Source organism: Rhamphochromis sp. 'chilingali' (assembly GCF_963969265.1).
Source record: "Rhamphochromis sp. 'chilingali' genome assembly, chromosome: 19".
NCBI classification, from domain to species: Eukaryota; Metazoa; Chordata; class Actinopteri; order Cichliformes; family Cichlidae; genus Rhamphochromis; species Rhamphochromis sp. 'chilingali'.
In genome coordinates, this window is record NC_137946.1 from 29,867,811 (window position 1) to 29,885,905 (window position 18,095).

Genomic DNA, 18,095 nt, shown 5'->3' on the forward strand with positions numbered 1-18,095 from the left:
TCACATCGGGGTTTACAACACAATTGTTTGCATTGGCCCCAAACATCCAGTGTAACCCTGTGCTGTGTGACCTTACTGTTGGTGCCATCAAGCTTATGCTCACCACTGTTGCCCTTGTGAAGGCTTTCATTTAGCAGTGCTAAAAAATGACACGGTACTAAAAAACCTTGAAGTTGTGAGCACATTTCTAACTTGGATTGTTATTTATTTTATTTGTCATAGTGTACTAGATTGTTGAGAGAGAGACACTGCAGTCAAAGAATCCTTCATTTAAATTTATGAAAATGTTGCAAATAGCGCCGTAAAAGTATTATTTTCAGAGCAATAAAACATTTGATGGCAAAGTCAACAAATATTCTAAGCGCTGTTATTAGAGCTGATGGTGATTCTATACATGCAATTTTTTGTCCCAGCAGTCATTAAAATCAACATTAATTTAGATAATGTTTTATATTTAAATAGTTTCTAACCAAGATGCGTTTATACTCAGGAAATGTACATCACTGAAAGTTGAACAGACCCAGACATGCTCTAGTTTTTCATGGTGACTAAAATGTTGAATGTCACGTCATAACATTCTGAATGAAAATGTTTTCAGGGGAGTCGTGTACATTTGTGGCTCTGCGTGAACTCGTGCTGGGATGTCTGCTGGCTTCTCTGAAGTTGCTCATCCTCACTCCAGCAGAGAGAGAGTCTTTTAATGGCTTATAACCTCAGAAAAACTCCATCTGTCAACAAATGAAAATCACAACTGCAGACTTGACGTAGTAATTAAAAATGAGAAACCAAAACATTAAAAAAGTTTTCAGCTGCAGACCAGTTTGCATTTTAGTTATTGAGAAACTTTTGATATTGCGATGGGTAACTAATATTGGCACATCCATAACTAACTGGCTATGAGCAGAACAAACATGCAGAACCTTGACTTTCACTGCTTTCACATTATAGGTAAATTTATCAGGGTTTGTCTGGAGGTTGAACTCCTTTAGACTGCTTCTGTGTCCACAAGAGCTCAGCCTCCCTCACAAACTCACATGTAACAGCATTATATATGCATACTGATGTGTCTAAACACATGTTTATGCATTTCTTCCTGTGTATATGCACACCAGTCTATATGTGTTTGTGTGAATGTGTGTGTCTGTGTGTGCATATGCTATAACATCAAACTGTCACCCAGAAGTGTGTGACGTGAGAAACCCCAACTCCCCACAGCAGAGGCAAAAATTACCATACTGCAGCTCACCAGCTCCAAGTAAATAAAACATTAAAGACTCACAAATTTAGCTCACAAATTTGGAGAGTGGGAAAAATTTAAAGTGCTTAATACTTAATACACACTTTACAGTATGTTCCACTGTATCAATATGTAATGAGGAGTAACTGCCAGTCCATTAATCCACTCTTGCTCCTGTATAGTGAAGATTTGAAGTGTGACGGCGTATTGTTTTCAGATTTCCTTTTTTATTTTTGACCTAAAATCATAATCCTATTTTTGCAAGCTCAAACAGTCAGTTACAGAAATACTCTTCAACATCAGCTGCCAAACAAGCAGAGATGTCATGTAAGTGGAAATAATATGCAAAGATATTCACTTGTGACCTCCTGAGCTGTGTGTTTTCATTGCAACATTAAACTTTAACTAACTTCCACTTAAAATGTTTGTTAACAGTGTTTTTGGTTATCTCCTTACTAAAATGTGGTTTAAATAACTACAAAGAAAGACAGACTGAAGATAAACCCTGAAAGCAGGCGATAGAGAAAGGGGAAGAGATGAAAAGGCAGCACTGGTGGTATGGTTTTGTGGCTTGGTGTGTGTGCAGGGGGTCAGCTAAGTAGGTAAGTGACAGCAGTCAGAGCAAGACTTGTGAAACTGTAGCTGACCCTGGACCACTAACTGCGGCCCACACAGGATGAGAGACAAAAAGACAGGGAGAGAGAGAGAGAGTGAGAGAGGGGACTGTGCCTGAGGGGAGGGGGTGAGAGAGTAGGTGGGGGAGTGTAGTGTAGCAAAGAGAGAGCTACTAGAGTGGATAAGAGGACTATGAGACTTGAGAAAGGCCTGAGGGTAAATGCTGACAGGGAGGGTGAATCAACAATACGGTGGCTTGAAAATGGCTCACGTAAAAAAACAGAAAAAAAATTCTGTACTTACGGGACATTGTTCAAATTCTGCAGTTATTTTTCCACAAAATGAAAGAAAAACTGTTATAAGTACATTTACTCTAAGTTTTAGAAAATATTGTAAAGATTTTGAGTAAAAAGACATGAGCTGATTTGAACTGAACGTAAGCCCAAATTCTGATACTCGGTATTGATTTTCAGCTTTGCCACCTCCATACAGAGATTTCTCCAGATATTGATAAGATTTTATATATAAATATATATTTTTTAAAAGTTTATGAGGGTATCACATATAAGTTTTTACAAAATTCAATTCAATTTTATTTATTCAGTGCCAAATCACAGTCGCCTCAAGGCGCTTTATATTGTAAGGTTGACCCTATACATACAGAGAAAAACCCAACAATCGTATGACCCTCTATGAGCAAGCACTTTGGCGAGAGTGGGAAGGAAAAACTCCCTTTTAACAGGAAGAAACCTCTGGCAGAACCAGGCTCAGGGAGGGGCGGGGCCATGTGCTGCGACCGATTGGCAGAGAGGGATAACAAAGTGGTAACACAAGAGAAAACAAGTAAACAAATAAAACACTGATATAGCAGATCAAAGGTACTCTCTTTTAAATAACATTTATTTTATCCTCATGGCATACTCATGTTTAACCCCCAAAATACATTTCTCAAGTATCTAGAGATGTTTTATTTTCTTTTGCAGTATGAGCAGTCCCAACGACACATTTTGATTTGGGGGAGCATGTCTACGTGGTCCTAATCACAGATTGAAAGCAATGGGTTTTTTTTAGACTGAACAGAATTTGAAACTATTACATCACTCATCTGACCCTGCGTGCCTTGCTGTAAGATCTTGTGTAGAGGTGTGCAATCAATCACAATCACATCAGAAACCACAGCACTCCACCACCACCTCAGTGCAGAAGTAGCAGCCACTATTAGAAAAATAAATAAAACAATAAACTTGGATCTGTTTTGCCTCCTCATTTTTGTCATCTGGTTACAAATTCAACTCAATTAAGCTCAACTTAAATCCTCAGTAGTAATACTGATCGTCATATTTGGATGGCAATAGTTGCTTGCTCTTTCTTAAATATGAGAACCAAAGCTATTAGGTTTTGTTTACAATAGGTGGCTTTGGGTGATATTTACATTTATTAATGAAGCTTACAACACTCATTACATGATATAAAGAGATCTCATGTGGTAATATCAAATGTTTGTTATCCACCCATCATACTCTCTGTACACATAAGCAACAAACACCATGTAAGTAACACCAGTAAGTTTTGGCATTCTGAAGTATTACATAAAGTTAATAAATAACAATGAAACAAGTCAAATATATTAATTTAAAAATAGAGAAATACAGCGTACAGTGCAAATAAAGCAACCAGTGAATTCCCAGCTAGTGATCATCATGCATCCTGCTTCCTGCGTCTCTACCGCCTCTAGGCTCTCTGGTGAAACCAACTGAAGGATTTCCAGTAGGACAAACACCCCTGACTCAGTCTATTTCCTGCTAAATGTTACACATAATAAAGGTTTACTTCATTTCCTATGATAAAAAGTAGCTGTGCTCTCAAACAAGTATAGGGATTCCCACCACTCACTAATGAGTATACACCTTTGAATTTCTTAATGGGTAACATAAACCCATTTCACCCATGAGGAGTCATCAGTGCAATTCAAAGAAATAATAAGGACAATATATGGGGAGATCCGGTGAGGTTCCCAGACCAATCAGCAAAGAGAACTCGAAATGACATGACAGAAAACATAAACTTCCCCAGAAAGTGGAAGATGAATGATTACAAGGAAAAAAGAAATGAAAAATATATTAACAAAATTAAACAGAATGAAAACTGAAATCGAAACACAGTTAAAACATTACCATATACTACAGAAAAGTTGAGTGTCAACCGGATTTTTTTGACACTGTCTGTCTTCAAATGTAAAAATGGCGTTTTTATTTTGAAACGTGCGTCTCCCAGTGCGTCATCAGTTCAAACATATCGTTTTTTGTTTTTTTGTAAATTGCGCAATCTGCCAAAATCCAGCGTCTGATTTAAAAATGTAATAATTATGCAAATAAAGGTACTGCAGTACACTCAGTAGGCTTTGGAATTACATGTATACACACTACTGAGTCTACTGTACATTTCTTTTCAACTATAACAGTTGTGGTAAAGGCTGAAAGTGGTGGTGGCGTGGGGGTATGAGAGCGTAGTAGTGGTGGTGGTTGGGGTTAGGGTGGGGTGGGGTGGGGGCTGTTCCACCGAGGATAATGGGAGCAATGGGAGCAGCCCAGGCAGCATATGGCCAGGCTGGGCTGCCTGCTGGTGCACCAGCTGTGGAACTGGTGACCGAGATCACACAACCACTAAAAGAACCCATCATCCCCCCCCCTCTCCTCCTCCTCCCTGCTTACTCCCCCCTCTAGCTCCATATCAATTCTCTTACGTGTGCGTTCAGTTCCCTAACAGTCAAAGAGAACCACAGGCATATAAACACAACTTATTTGTGTAATATAACAAAGTAGTTTTATTTTATTATGCATGTTTAAATGCTTAACTTAGAGTATATACGTATGATGAGGCTGTAATCATTCCTGCTCTACTGTACACCATATTCACTGTGGGCATCATTACCTGCAAGTAGTTTATAATAATTTACAGTGAGAATATAGAGCATGGATACTCAGATAAGAATTTAGAAGAACTTTTAGAAATTTAGAAGAACTGCAATAATGTTGTGAATTACATGGCTTACATTGTTTGTAGATGGGTTCCTCTTTAGTATCAGTTGTGAATAACTCATCTCGTGTTTTTAGCTGAGCATGCGTCACCAAACCTGTTTCCGATGAGTCGGCTAACGTTCCCTGTCTGTTATGGTGCTTGCTAACTGAGCTCTTAGTATTACAGTTGATGTAATTTCATGTTCAAGGGTAGCATTTTCAAGAAACATGACTATAGAATTTCAGTCATTGTTTGCTACTCAGCACTTGTATTTAGAACCATGAGTTTTTCCTATGAATTGTTCACATTCTTGCTCCCACCTCATTATATACTCAAGCTAAGTCAGGAATCTTGTTATATTTTAATGAAAGGGGAATTCGCTTGGTATCATTTTGAACAACCCAAGATCCTCAAATCGTGCTCTAATGCAGCACTGCTTTAAAAACAGGCATGATTCTGTCATGGAAATCAATGCATGCGCTCAGGAACACTTTCAGAAATCATTGCATGTGAAGAAAAAATGTTTGGCGTGCCAACCACAAATGCAGCTCAGAGCTCTATCAGGCAAAGAGGGAGGCATACTTGAACATGGTCCAGAAATGTCTCTGTTCTGTGGGCAGAAAATGGACTGAGGCAAAGTGTAAAACTGTTCTGTCGTCAGACAAATTGGAATTTTGAATTATTTTTTGGAAAACATGGATGTAACATTCTTTGCACTAAAGAGGAGCAGGACCATCCCACTTGCGATCAGCTCTCTGTTCAAAAACCTGCATTAGTGCCTTTGCAACTGGCAGCTTGCACATCTGGAAAGGCGCCATCAGTGCTGTACGTACAGGTTTATTGCTCCTACGCAGAACACAGGTTTTTCAGTCTTGCTCACTTCAGCAAGACAATGCAAAACCACATATTGCAACTATTTGAACTTCATGAAGTCCAGCAGCTGCCCTCCTCAGTTCCCACACGTTTACAGACTTGTTGAAAGTAGAGGGGAAACTACACAATGTGAAACAGTGATTTCCAACTTTTCTGTGACATGTTGCTGCCATCAAACTCAAAATGAGCAGATATTTTTCATAAAATTGGGAATTTTGTCAGTTTAAACAGTTGATATGTTTTCTATGTTCTATGTTGAAAAAAATATGCATTTATGAGACTTGTGAGACAGCTGTTTGTATTTACATTTTACATATCATGCCACCTTTTGGGGACTTTTTGAAATGGGGTTGTGCATATTGGAAGACTGGAACATATAGAATGAAAGCATATAAATCCCCCCTCTCCCACCCCTACCCGTGATGCTTCCATTCACTCCCTCAGCTAACTTTTATTTCAATGGCAGCTTTTAAGAGACCGACCCCCCCCCCCCCCCCCCATCACCCCTCTGGTCTCCCTCTCTAAGTATCTCACTGCCTCACATGCCCCCAGGCAGCGCCTAATGCAGAGGGACAGGAGGTTGATGGGAGCGTGCGTGTCTCCGTGTGTGTTTGTGTGTCTGTGTGTGTGTGAGACTCAAGAGTTGGGTGTGTCTTTTAGCATAAAAGCAACTCTATTTTTTCAGTTTTAACATCCTGTCTTTCTTTTTCTTCCCCCTTTTCCATTTTTCCTCTCCCGTTTTAACTCTCCTCAACTTGTTTTCTCATTCCTTAATTTCACTCTTCCCATTCCATCCTTTCCTCCCTCTCTTCCTCTCCTCATCTCGTCGCCTTTTCTTAATTACTTTGTCACTTTCCTCTTTTCTTTTCCATTCCATCCTTCTGCTGTTTCCTCTTACTTCCCATTTTTCCCTTCAGTGCCCCATCTTCTGTCTGTCTTCCCTTCTTCTCCACCAAGCTTCCCCTTTCTCCTCCCATGTCCCATCTCTGTGTTCCTTTATGTCTCTATGAAGAGCGATCAGAGATCATGGTAAAGACGATGTAATATGGATGAGGTTATCTCAAAGGCATCAAACTGCCAGCAGAGCATCCCAGAAGGCAGAGGGACCGACTTCACATGCAGAAAAACGCTTAGAGACACTTTTCGCCGTTCCCTTTTATCCCTCATCCCTCTCCGCCACCCCCTCTTTTCACTGCTTCCTTCTCTTTCTTTATATCTGCTCCTCTGTGTGCGGTTTGTCTCCAGTGTGTTTGTTTCTCTTTGAAAACAGTCACAAGTGTGACTGCTTTGCTTTTTGTAGAGAGTGTGAAACAGCTGTCAGAGTAAAATGTTGGTATTGCCATTCATACGTATAATCTCCACACTATGTCAGTATTTGTACACACATTTATTTTATTAACATTAAACCATTGTGCTTTTCTACTTTTGAAGGAATAAACCACAACTGGCTGTAACAGAAGACAAATGTTGTATTATACTACACACATCACATGTCAAGCACGTCGAACAACGAGCTACATTTTTGAAAGTCAGTTAAGTGTTGAAGATTGTTGATTTGTCTCAGACTCTTTGTGTTCCTGGTTTTATTTGCATGTCATATGCTGCACTGATGTTTAGGTGATGAAACAAGCTGACACATGCCATTAGCTCATGTGACATTTGCTCGTTGTTGTGAGAAATGAGTGGCTTTAATTTATAAGAAGTATGTTATTAGAACATAACCACCATGACCTCCATGTTAAAAGAGTGATTATGTTACTGTAAACAGCCATAAAGTGTCTAAATTGTCTAACGTTATCCAAATGTCTGTATGCTGCTGGCAAAAACTGTGCCGGGAGCTTCATGGTTTCCACTGCTGAGCAACTTGTTTAAGTGTAATGTGTAGAACGTCCAGTACTTTCATCTCTTATAATATATATGCAACTCAATAAGGAGGGATCATTTGGAAGAACTGAACCTGATTCATTGAAATCAATTACTGTATTTGTCAATTAGATTCTGATAGTCCATAATGGAAGAACGTAAACCCAGCAGTGATAGGATTTAGGACAGGACCCCCCCTGAGTCTGGACTCTAGTGGTGGTGAAGATGAAATCTGAAGCTTGGACAGAGCTCTAAGTGACTTCGGTGAGATGGAGATGGGTGGAGATGCCATGTTGGGTCATCAGAGTCTAATCACCAAATGAATACATTTCTCTGTCTCAATAATCGGGTTCGGTTCTTCCTACTTGTCTCTCCTTGCTAATGGTGTTCCATAAACTACAAACGTTACCACAAACATTATGCAGCAGATTTAAAGATCTTTTAATGCCATATATGTATTCTACATTGTATTACAGAAAGAGCATGATGCATAAAAAAAAGCTACTGTTCATTATTCCTGATCAGAATAAAAACATTTAATTTGTCAGTAAGCTTTAGCCGACGTTTCAGAGGACTCTTCACTTTCTCGGTCGTCCAGCTTGATCTAGACTGTAGAAACATAAACGTTACGTGAGGTCCGGCGCTGTCAACACCACAGCAGTTATAGAGATATTTCTTGGCGAATAAATGCATATATATGCGTATACAGTGAGCGCCATAAACGGTTTGCACATCTGTTGATTTCCTCCAGACCTCGTAAATAAGAAATCGCTCTTGTACAGCTTAAATTAAGGTCAAGTAAAAACATAAAAAATGCATTTCCTCTTCAATGGAAGACTGTCAGACTGGCCGACTTAGGTGATAGTTTATTCTAGATGGTAGAGGAATTATTTATGATGATGTTGCACTTCAAGCAGCCTGCCAATCAATAACATGTGGCATTAATCACCCTGACAAAGTTGTGTAAACCCTTCCATGTACACACACACGCCAAAGACCCACAAAGAGTGACATCTCCCTACAGTCTCAAGCATCCACCAAATGCTATCTTACAAGGGATAGCTATCATCGGAGCATCAACTATTAATCATGTTTTAGAGGGTGAGACAGAAGAGGAAGGAAAGAAGAACCCCCATCCAACTGCACTATCCCACCAGAGAGCAGAAGAGCGAGTCTGACTCGCCCCAATCTGCTCTATAACAGAGAGATGGAGAAGTTCGTTCAGGGATTTAGGAGCATTGTATTGCTAAAAAGGCAGAAAGTTCATAAATCAGTCTGTTACCACCTCTAATAATGCAATTACATTTTGAGTAATCCAACACTATGACAACTACAGCTGTGATATAAACCCTTTAACAGGTTGTCTTTTAGTCTTTTAAGCAAAAAGATGGATACAGAAAGATAAAAGTAGTCACTGGACACTGACCGACACTGATTCACCAGTTCATTTGAGTAAAGATTTAAATAGGTCACAGATAATAAGGAAGAATCCAATGGATGCGAAATAAAACGTTTGCATCAATTAAATAAATAAATGAATATATATATATATATACTATTTAAATAATTGAAAAATAGGTGAGTGAGGGTTTAATAATTGAGTAGTACAAATCAGTGGAGGAGGGGATTGATGAATGTTTTAAACACAGCGAGAGAATCTCTAACTGACCGCTGGCCAGCTGAATGAACACACACATGCCGCACACAGCATTTAACAACAATAATGTAATGTGCGAGTCTTAAGAGTACGGAGAAAAGCCATACACAGGGCAAGCATGCAAGCTCCACACAGATAGGTAATCTGTACCGTATATTACAGCAACTGAGTGGTATGGGTGTAAAATGCTTGTTTTATGGTACTGCAGTCATATTTGTTTTCGGAGAAACCACGGAGAGCGCGTTTCCTCCCAAAACCCAAGAGCATGTAGCTCAAGTGTACATAGGTTGAAAGCTGATTGACTAACAAGTGGGCCGGAATAGATAAGAGTGGAGTTCAACAGGAATGGGAGAAGTGTAGAAGAACATCAAAGATAAAAAAAAAAATACAGGTTCTTATACTCTACTCGAGCACAGTGCTGCATACAACATGTCTCAATTACCGAAGTACTTTTTTCTACACAATTTCTATCTAAGATACACACCCCGATGGATGTGTCAGATAGAGAGAGATGGGGGTTCAATCATTTATCCAAGGTTTCTTTAGCATGCAGACTTGTGCAACCAGGGATCAAGTCACCAACCAGTCATCTTGGCAAATGCTTTCGCGTCTGTCTGTCTTGTGCTGGTCAAAGAATTCTTGGTCAAGGGAAATAACTGCAATCCCCATGAGTGGAGTTACCCACACCTCTTGGTGAAGGGTACCTGTGCAGCCCTGGACACCTAAGGGCACCACAGACCTGTTACTGCTCAATCTCGGGAGGCTGAAGGACAAGCTGGACTGGGACTGCACAATGATGTGTAAATAGTTAGCATGCTGAAGTCTTGTTTGGTGTTGGAATTAACCAGACTATCGTTTTTGTTGTGATTTGGCGCTATATAAATAAAATTGAATTGAATTGAATAATTGATAAAGACAATCTTTCAGTCCTTTCCGGGCCGGGTGAGGTTTCCCGCGTTGAGCCAGACTAAGAAAGGAAGTAGAGGCAGAGGTTGCAGTGGACACTTTTTACTGTTTTCAACACAGTTTCACTTCAGCTCTTGGTCTATTTGTATCTCCCTACAGTCTGCTAACACACTGCTGACAGAGAAACATGTTCAGCCCATACGAAGAGGCAACCTCAAGGGCTGAAAAACAAAGCCAGTGTGTTTATCCTACAAAAACTGCAGTTCCTCTAATGGCCATTTGAGGCTGGCTTCGAGATTACAGTTAGTGCCCACAGATGTTAATAGAGTGATCAGCCTCAGTAAGGATAGTCGCATGTTTTGAACATGCCACAAAACACTGTCTTTTGGAACATTGCTAATGGCATTCATTTAACGTCATCTTGGCTATGCCCATCATTTATATACAGTCTTTGTCGTACAGTGGCACATTTTAGATCCTTCTTCAGCGACCTTATAGATTTTACTCCATTAACTATGAGTTATGTAAACATTCAAAGTTTGAGTGAAGCAAACATTATCTGACTGCTGCATTTAAACATTTGTAAAGTTTCAAAATTTTACACTGTAAAATGTTGAGACCTGAGAGGATCTCTGACAATCACATGAAAATACACAACGTGAGATAAGAGCGACACTGCTGCGGCAGGTATACAGTGCTGCTGCTATGGCGATGTGACGCTCAAAATACCATGGAAAACAGATGGGCACCCACGGACACCCACGCCTACACCCACACCCACACAGACACAAACCTACACTATCAGTTTATCACGCCTCATTTGAAGGAATAGGGAACAACAATGTACACTGTTTGACATACTGCAGACCTTTAGGTCTAACACACACACACACACACACACACACACACACACACACACACACACACACACACACACACACACACACACACACACACTGTCTCTCTCATTGCGGTTCTTTCATTATTCCATAATCATTCCTGATCGTTTTTCTTTTTCCTTCCTGAACCTGTCTCAGGCATTTGTCTCCTCCTCCTCTCATCTCTCTCTCTCTCTCTCTCTCTCTCTCTCTCGTATACAGGATGTGGGTGCTGCACCCATGGTTGCCAGGCAGTTGCCACAGAAATATTCTGAATTATTGATGGAGCGTGCTCAGTGCGTCCCACCAAGCAGCACCCAAACTGTCTCAGCAGAGCACAACAAGCAGCGCTGCTTTCTAGAGAAAGCATCAGCCAACAAGAGAGAAACAGCAAAGACAAATATTAAATGTGAGGTTTCCACAGAGCTGTCTGGTTTCCACTAAAATTAAGCTGCCCGACATGTCAGTTTTATACAACTTAAGCGGTTTCCCACCAGGTTTTTGGTAAAGCTATTTGAAATGTTTAAATTTAACTTGTACTTAATCTGAGTTACTGCATGCATTGCTAATATAAACAGTTGGAGAAAAGCAAATACAATAAAGTCATGATCATGAATGACATTGCTGCATATATTGCTACTGAAATAAAAACAACAACAAAAACACATGAAAAAAGTAGTTGTATTTGCTGCGTTTATTCATCATTACTCGAAAGGCACTTATTAAAAAGGGGATTACAGAGAAATTTGAAAAGTCAAAAGTAAAACAAATACATCAAGTGACTAAAAAACATGATATAAACATCAAATATTGCAGAAACAAAAAATATAAACAAATATATATCAATACATAAAAAACATATATACAACATTTCTGCAAAATCTACGGTATAAGATCCTCATGATCTATCTATTTTAAAGTATTAGTCATTATAAATAAAATAAAACTGCAGACTTTAGTTTGTTTTTGTGTGTATGTGCGGTATGTTTCCAGTTTCAGTCATATTCATGAAAAGCCATCTTGTGCCAAAATTTATACATGTGTAAATGTGTGCGTGTGAATGGGTTTTAAGTGGTGCTGCAAATCATCTAAGCTTATTTAACCCGTTATATCGAAAATAAGAGAACAATAAGAGAACATCTTGAGTTATGTCCAGAAACAGGTGCTCAATGGTCGCCCTACTTTATCAGTCACTTTCACGGCTCTGTTTCATGTGTATCCTGTCATTTCTAACTTAAGTGGGGCAAGACACAAACTAGTTACCTGTTTCCCTTTCAAAACCTGTACAGCTGTTTTTCAAGGCCTACTTGTATTAGCAGGCTTCATCCAAACAGTCTCTCAGCAAATCATCCAATCTGTAACACCATAATTAGCCATTACTTAATGCTTCCAGTCAGCCAGCCAAGCAGTGAGCTGGGGAGCAGCATCACTCACCTGTTGTGCTCCAGGCGGCGCCTCTCTCTTGATCCCCATGATGCAGCTGTCATACCAGCCACTCCACTGTGCTCTCTCTTTCTCTCTCCCCCTCTCTACCACCCCCCTCCCTCCCTCTTTATTGTCCAACATCCCTTCTACCACTTACACATCCAGTCCAGCTACTGAATGAGGCCTATTGTGCACCATGCGTGCTGCTGCTAGAGTGTCATCCTTCATGACCGTCTGGTTCAAACAAAGTTTCTCTTCACATCCAAGCACAAGTTTGGGCAACATTAATCCTGCATCCGCCTCCAGAATAAAACAATTCTTCTCTGTGCCGACCCAATCTGCAGCCGCTAGGCAATAATAAAGATAGAAGTTCCAATTCTCGGCATGGGTTAAACATCTGGTGAATACCAAAGATGCATATGAAAACTGGAAATGCATCCTGCAAATCACAGTTATCTCTTCTTTGTAGTCCTTTGTAAAGCTCGAGGAGCTCCAGTTTTTTTTAAAAGAAAAAAGAAAACACACAACAAACAGTGCAGCACATTCACAGCTGGCAGGTCGGACCATGTTAAGGCCTTAAGGCCCCAGTGGATGCTCAATTCCCACATAAAGGTAAGAATGAAAGAGAGTGCAAGCAAGCGGGAGCCTCTGCTTTGAGCAGCAAACAGGAGCTTGAGTGAGGAGGAGAGGAGCAAGGCTGGAAGTTTATATGTGTTCTCTCCCCCTGAACCAGGGGACTGGCTGAATAAATAATACAATAGATATTCCTGTGATGAGGTCTCGGCGCGCCATTCATAATTATTTCATTGTAGCTGTAATGAGAGCACTGGCCCTCCCGATGCGCCCTGCCTTGGCAGGTAGGCCTTTCCAGAAACCAGGGCCCAAAGGCAAGTGGTGCGGCTGCACACGAGGCACAGGTCAGACACCGTCACTCTGTTTCTCTGGAAACATCTGTTGCATGATGATACAAGAGTGACAGATGAAGTGATAGTTTAACAATTTTGTAACCTATGCAGCATCTATCCCAAACCTGGTAGCACAGATGTCAAACGTGTGGCCCAGCAGAGGAGCCAGTTTAACTGACTGCCAAAGAGTAAAATAATTTTTTTAAATGCTTTGTTTTAAAAGAAAAAAGGGCATTGCCATTACCTAGCCCTGTGACTAACTGGCGACTAGCAGGTGCACCCTGTCTGTCGGACAATTATTCTTCCTTTAGTAAAACATCTCAGGCACTTCAAATGTTTTTAAATGTAAAAATGATTTCTTTTCTCTCTTGCACTTCTTTTTTATACAAAGAAAAAATTACTGAGCCAATCGAACAAATTTTTTTCTTTAAATCAACATGTCCAAATGAGTTCTGTAAAATTGACTTTCACATTAAATTCCAGCGTTTTTTAAACTGAATATTACTGTCTGTGCATACTGGGTATGGTAGCTGTGCATTGACAGTAAAATCATTTAATTATGATTAAATCTTGTTTTTTGTTTACATAGTGACTCCATACCAGGTCCATATATGTAATTTAAACAGTTTTAATTTCTTAAAATGTGCCACATAAATGTACAAAGTAATACTGAGTTTATTTCCCGGACATACACACAGACATATAGTCAAATACAAAAGCACATAGAGACCCCCAGTTGTGTCTTTTGTCCCTTGGGGCCACCGTCGCAAAGCTTTTGGGGCCCATCAGAACTACGTACATGAAAGAGGTCCGTTTCTCACTAAGCCCTAGTCTCTTTCCCCCTCTGTCATTCACACACACACACACACACACACACCAACAGACCACCTCTATCGCGTGCTGTCTTTCGCATACGCATACGTCGTGAGGTCTGCTGAGCGAGCACCTTCCGTCTTCTAATCCTGTTAGAGCTTTACAGGGGAGGGATTGGGGAGGGTGGTTGATGTTTATATGTGTGTGTGTGTGTGTGTGTGTGTGTGTGTGTGTGTGTGTGGATATTGGGTGAAGACAAGTGATAGAGGGGAGTACATGGGACACAAAGACCCCCACCGTCCTGCACCAGCTGGAGCCCTGAGGTGTATGTGAGACCTGAATACCCACTCCCACATCTGACACATACAGTATATTCATTCATTTATATGGTTCTCAGTGCACCCCCTCCTTTGTCACAGCGTACACCCAGTGAGTGTGATTTTTGAGTTTTGCGGAATCAGGATAGATTCTTTTTGATATGATATTATTTCTTAGTGCTTCTGAGTTGTTGTTTTTTTTTTTAATCTTTGCTTCTAGTCCTATATTCCTCCTTAGATGATGTTTATTCCCTTTTGTGTCCAGTCTGCCTCTTCTCTGTGTGTTGTGCTTGTGGAAGTCAGTCTTGTCTCTTTATTTACCTTTCTGTGTTTTTGTATTCGTGCCCTTGTTTAGTTATGTCAAGTTCATACGTCTTAGTTCTGGTCTCAGTGTTTGTTACCTCCTGTCTTATTTTGATAGATCCTTGTCCTGTGTGAGTTATGTTCAGTTTGGCTTTCTGTGCCTCATTAGATAGATTCTGTTCAGCTGTGTTCCTCAGGTGTCTCCTCATTTGTATTTCTAATCTTGAGGTAAGCAGTAAAGCTGCCTTTTAGTTTATTTCTGAGTTCTGCATTTAGGTGTCTTCCAAAGAAGTCCTCACACAGAAGTTGGAGTGTAAAGATGATATACTGTTAAAAACATATAAAATGTACAGCTCTGTCACTGATTATCAGCGCCTTCATAAATGAAGAACGAAAACTAAATGAGCAAATTACTAAAGTTTGGCTAGCTGGCATAGAATGGCTACCTACAATGCTAGCAGAGGAAATATGAAGGATGAACGTTAGCTTTTTACCCCTCAACAAAAACCATTGTGAGGGTCCCTAATGGGCAGAGGAAAATCCAATCACATGGCAGGATAAAGATGTTAAATTCAGACCAAACTTCCGTTAAGAGAACACCAGAGATGATCCATCCACAACATCATTAATATGCTAGTCCATAGTTTGGATAACTTGTTATGAAAACTTCCTCATCCTAAGCTTTACATACCCATTGAAATCTTGGTCAGCCTGAGAGTGATTCTTTTCTGAACGACACATATTTGTTGCCCGGCAAATTGTGAGCTGATATTTTTAGGGCATTGCTTATATTAAAACAAGATACAAAGCATTACAGCATATTAAAAAAAAGAACCACAATGCATGCCGTTGGAGCTTGGAAATGGAAATTAAGTGCTATCTTAATGCTAAGTAGAGCGACTACTGCTTATGAACATTTGCACCTGCACATCTGCAAAATGTTTTGGATCGTCCTGGTCTGCGTTAACCCAAGACCGTTTATTTCACTAGCTGGGCCCACATCCTTCTTTTAGGTTTGACAGCGTTTTAGTAGGTAAAGGTGAATGCTTGGACATGAATTGAGCTGCGGTTTGGGGAAGGCCTCGAAGAGGACTGGCGACGGCTCCAGGGCCTGGCAGATCCCCATGTACTAAATAGGAGTGAAGAAGTTAAAGAATTGAGAACAAGGAGGGAGGGTGGGGCACGTAAATGAGAATGAACAGTTTGCAGAACTGGGGGGAACCTATATAGATGACAACCGGAAGGAGCTCGTTTGGAGGCGTGGTCCCGCTCCTGAAATTCCAATACATAATCTCCAATATAGATTTCATACAGACTTTTTTAGATACAATAATAGGGTCGTCTACTTATTTCCTCCATTTAGATTCAAATTCTAACTCCTCTCTTGTGCATTAAAATTCAAGTAAAGAATCTTTTTTGAAAATATAAGGAGAAAAAAGTACACATATTTGTTTTGAAATATGTGTACTTTTTAGGGTGAGACAAAAAAAAAGGTTTCAATAAAATAAATCACCAAGTAAAGTACAGATAACCATGTAACACCAAATGTGATCATATCAGAGTTTTTTGGACCTCTACTGTATTTCCCCCCCAGAAACCTAAATTCGATTTTTAAGCAATAAAAAAAATGCAGATGTAGCAAATATGATACAAATTAAGACTCATATCTATAATTATTAAAGGGTTCAATAAACCAACACACACACACACACACACACACACACACACACACACACACACACACACACACACACACACACACACACACACACACACACACACACAACCCAACATCAATATTAATTTTCAGTAAGAAAGCATTTGTACTTTGTTACTTTTCACCTATGGGAATACGTTCATTTTATTTTACTCTGAATTTTATATGTAAAAACAAATAATGTCACATGTAAAGTCACAGAGTCATGCTCCTGGGTTCATGACTGTCCGTATGGATTGCGATCAGTGTCAGTGCAACACTGAAATTTTAACTGAAAGATTTAATGTTTAATATCAATTAAGCCCAAACGTAACACAAGGCTGGAGCATGTGGAGTGACATCGTCCTAAATACTGGATTCAGGAAGAGATCTTTTGCTACTGGGACGCGTTTGCCTTCAGGGTTTTCAGCCAGAAAGGTTTCGTGACAGAGTTTTGTTTTCTATTGTTCTAAGCTTCCAGTTACAGTTTAGTGACGTATAAGCAAAGAAAGGTTTCTTGGTTAAGTCGAGAAAATATTTGAGTTAAAATATATGTTAAAAAAAACCCATGTGAAATTTATTTATATCCAACACATGCATGTTCCATTAGCAGATACATTTGTTTACATGTAACATAATGTTGCTTTCTATGATTAAAAAACCAGGGCCACATGTCTCTTGTCTACTTTCATACACTTACATAGGAAGTAACAGGGCAAACTGAACTCACAAACTGCCTCCACAGTGAATACACACAGTTTGATCAGCCAATGAGCAACTAAAGCATCTAAATCATAGGATATAAACACAATTGGCCCCTGGCAATAGCTATTAATATTTCACTGAATAACTGAAGAAGAGTCCAGATCTGAGATTAATCTCATTGCTTTTCTGTCTTTCTTTCACTCTCCCTTTGGAAATGTTTTTTTTCCATATTAAGTTCTTGTAGCCTCTATAACCCTGATTTCCTACCATCTTGATTAATACTACAAGCCATGTAGCGTTGACGAAATGGCACATTTTGAAACAAGGTTGGGGCAAACTTCTTTGTCTGGACCTGCAGCAAAATAAAACATACAGCAGGCTGCCAAAAACATTATCAGATCATGATCACATTTAGGCTTCAGTCCCAAGGAAGGAAAACAGACATGGCATCTTTGATGCTTTTCATCCATGATCAAAGTTGTCCGATGCACATGCACTTTTATTGGAATGCTTGGATGCATTTTCTGTACGCTTCCGTGCTAAAACTCTGCAACCACGCAACACAATGAAGGAACCAAACAAATGGAAAAACAGCGTAAAAAATCAATACCATCAGCAAACTGTTTGATCTGATGGCATGTGAACCATGATTACCAAGGCTGAGTTTCCTGGTTCAAAGCTTTATCAGTTTATTTTTTGGGGGATTAGATAGGTCCTGGTGAAAAAGCACTGCAGAAACATTCACTTCGTTTACAATAGAATGATATTTGCATTAATATATTTTTCTGAAATGAATGTTGACTGCACAATTTGGTGGCTAAAGAATAATGGCACTGCTAAAGCCTCACTTTCAGTTCTTTCAAAATCTCCCAGGTGCAGGACAA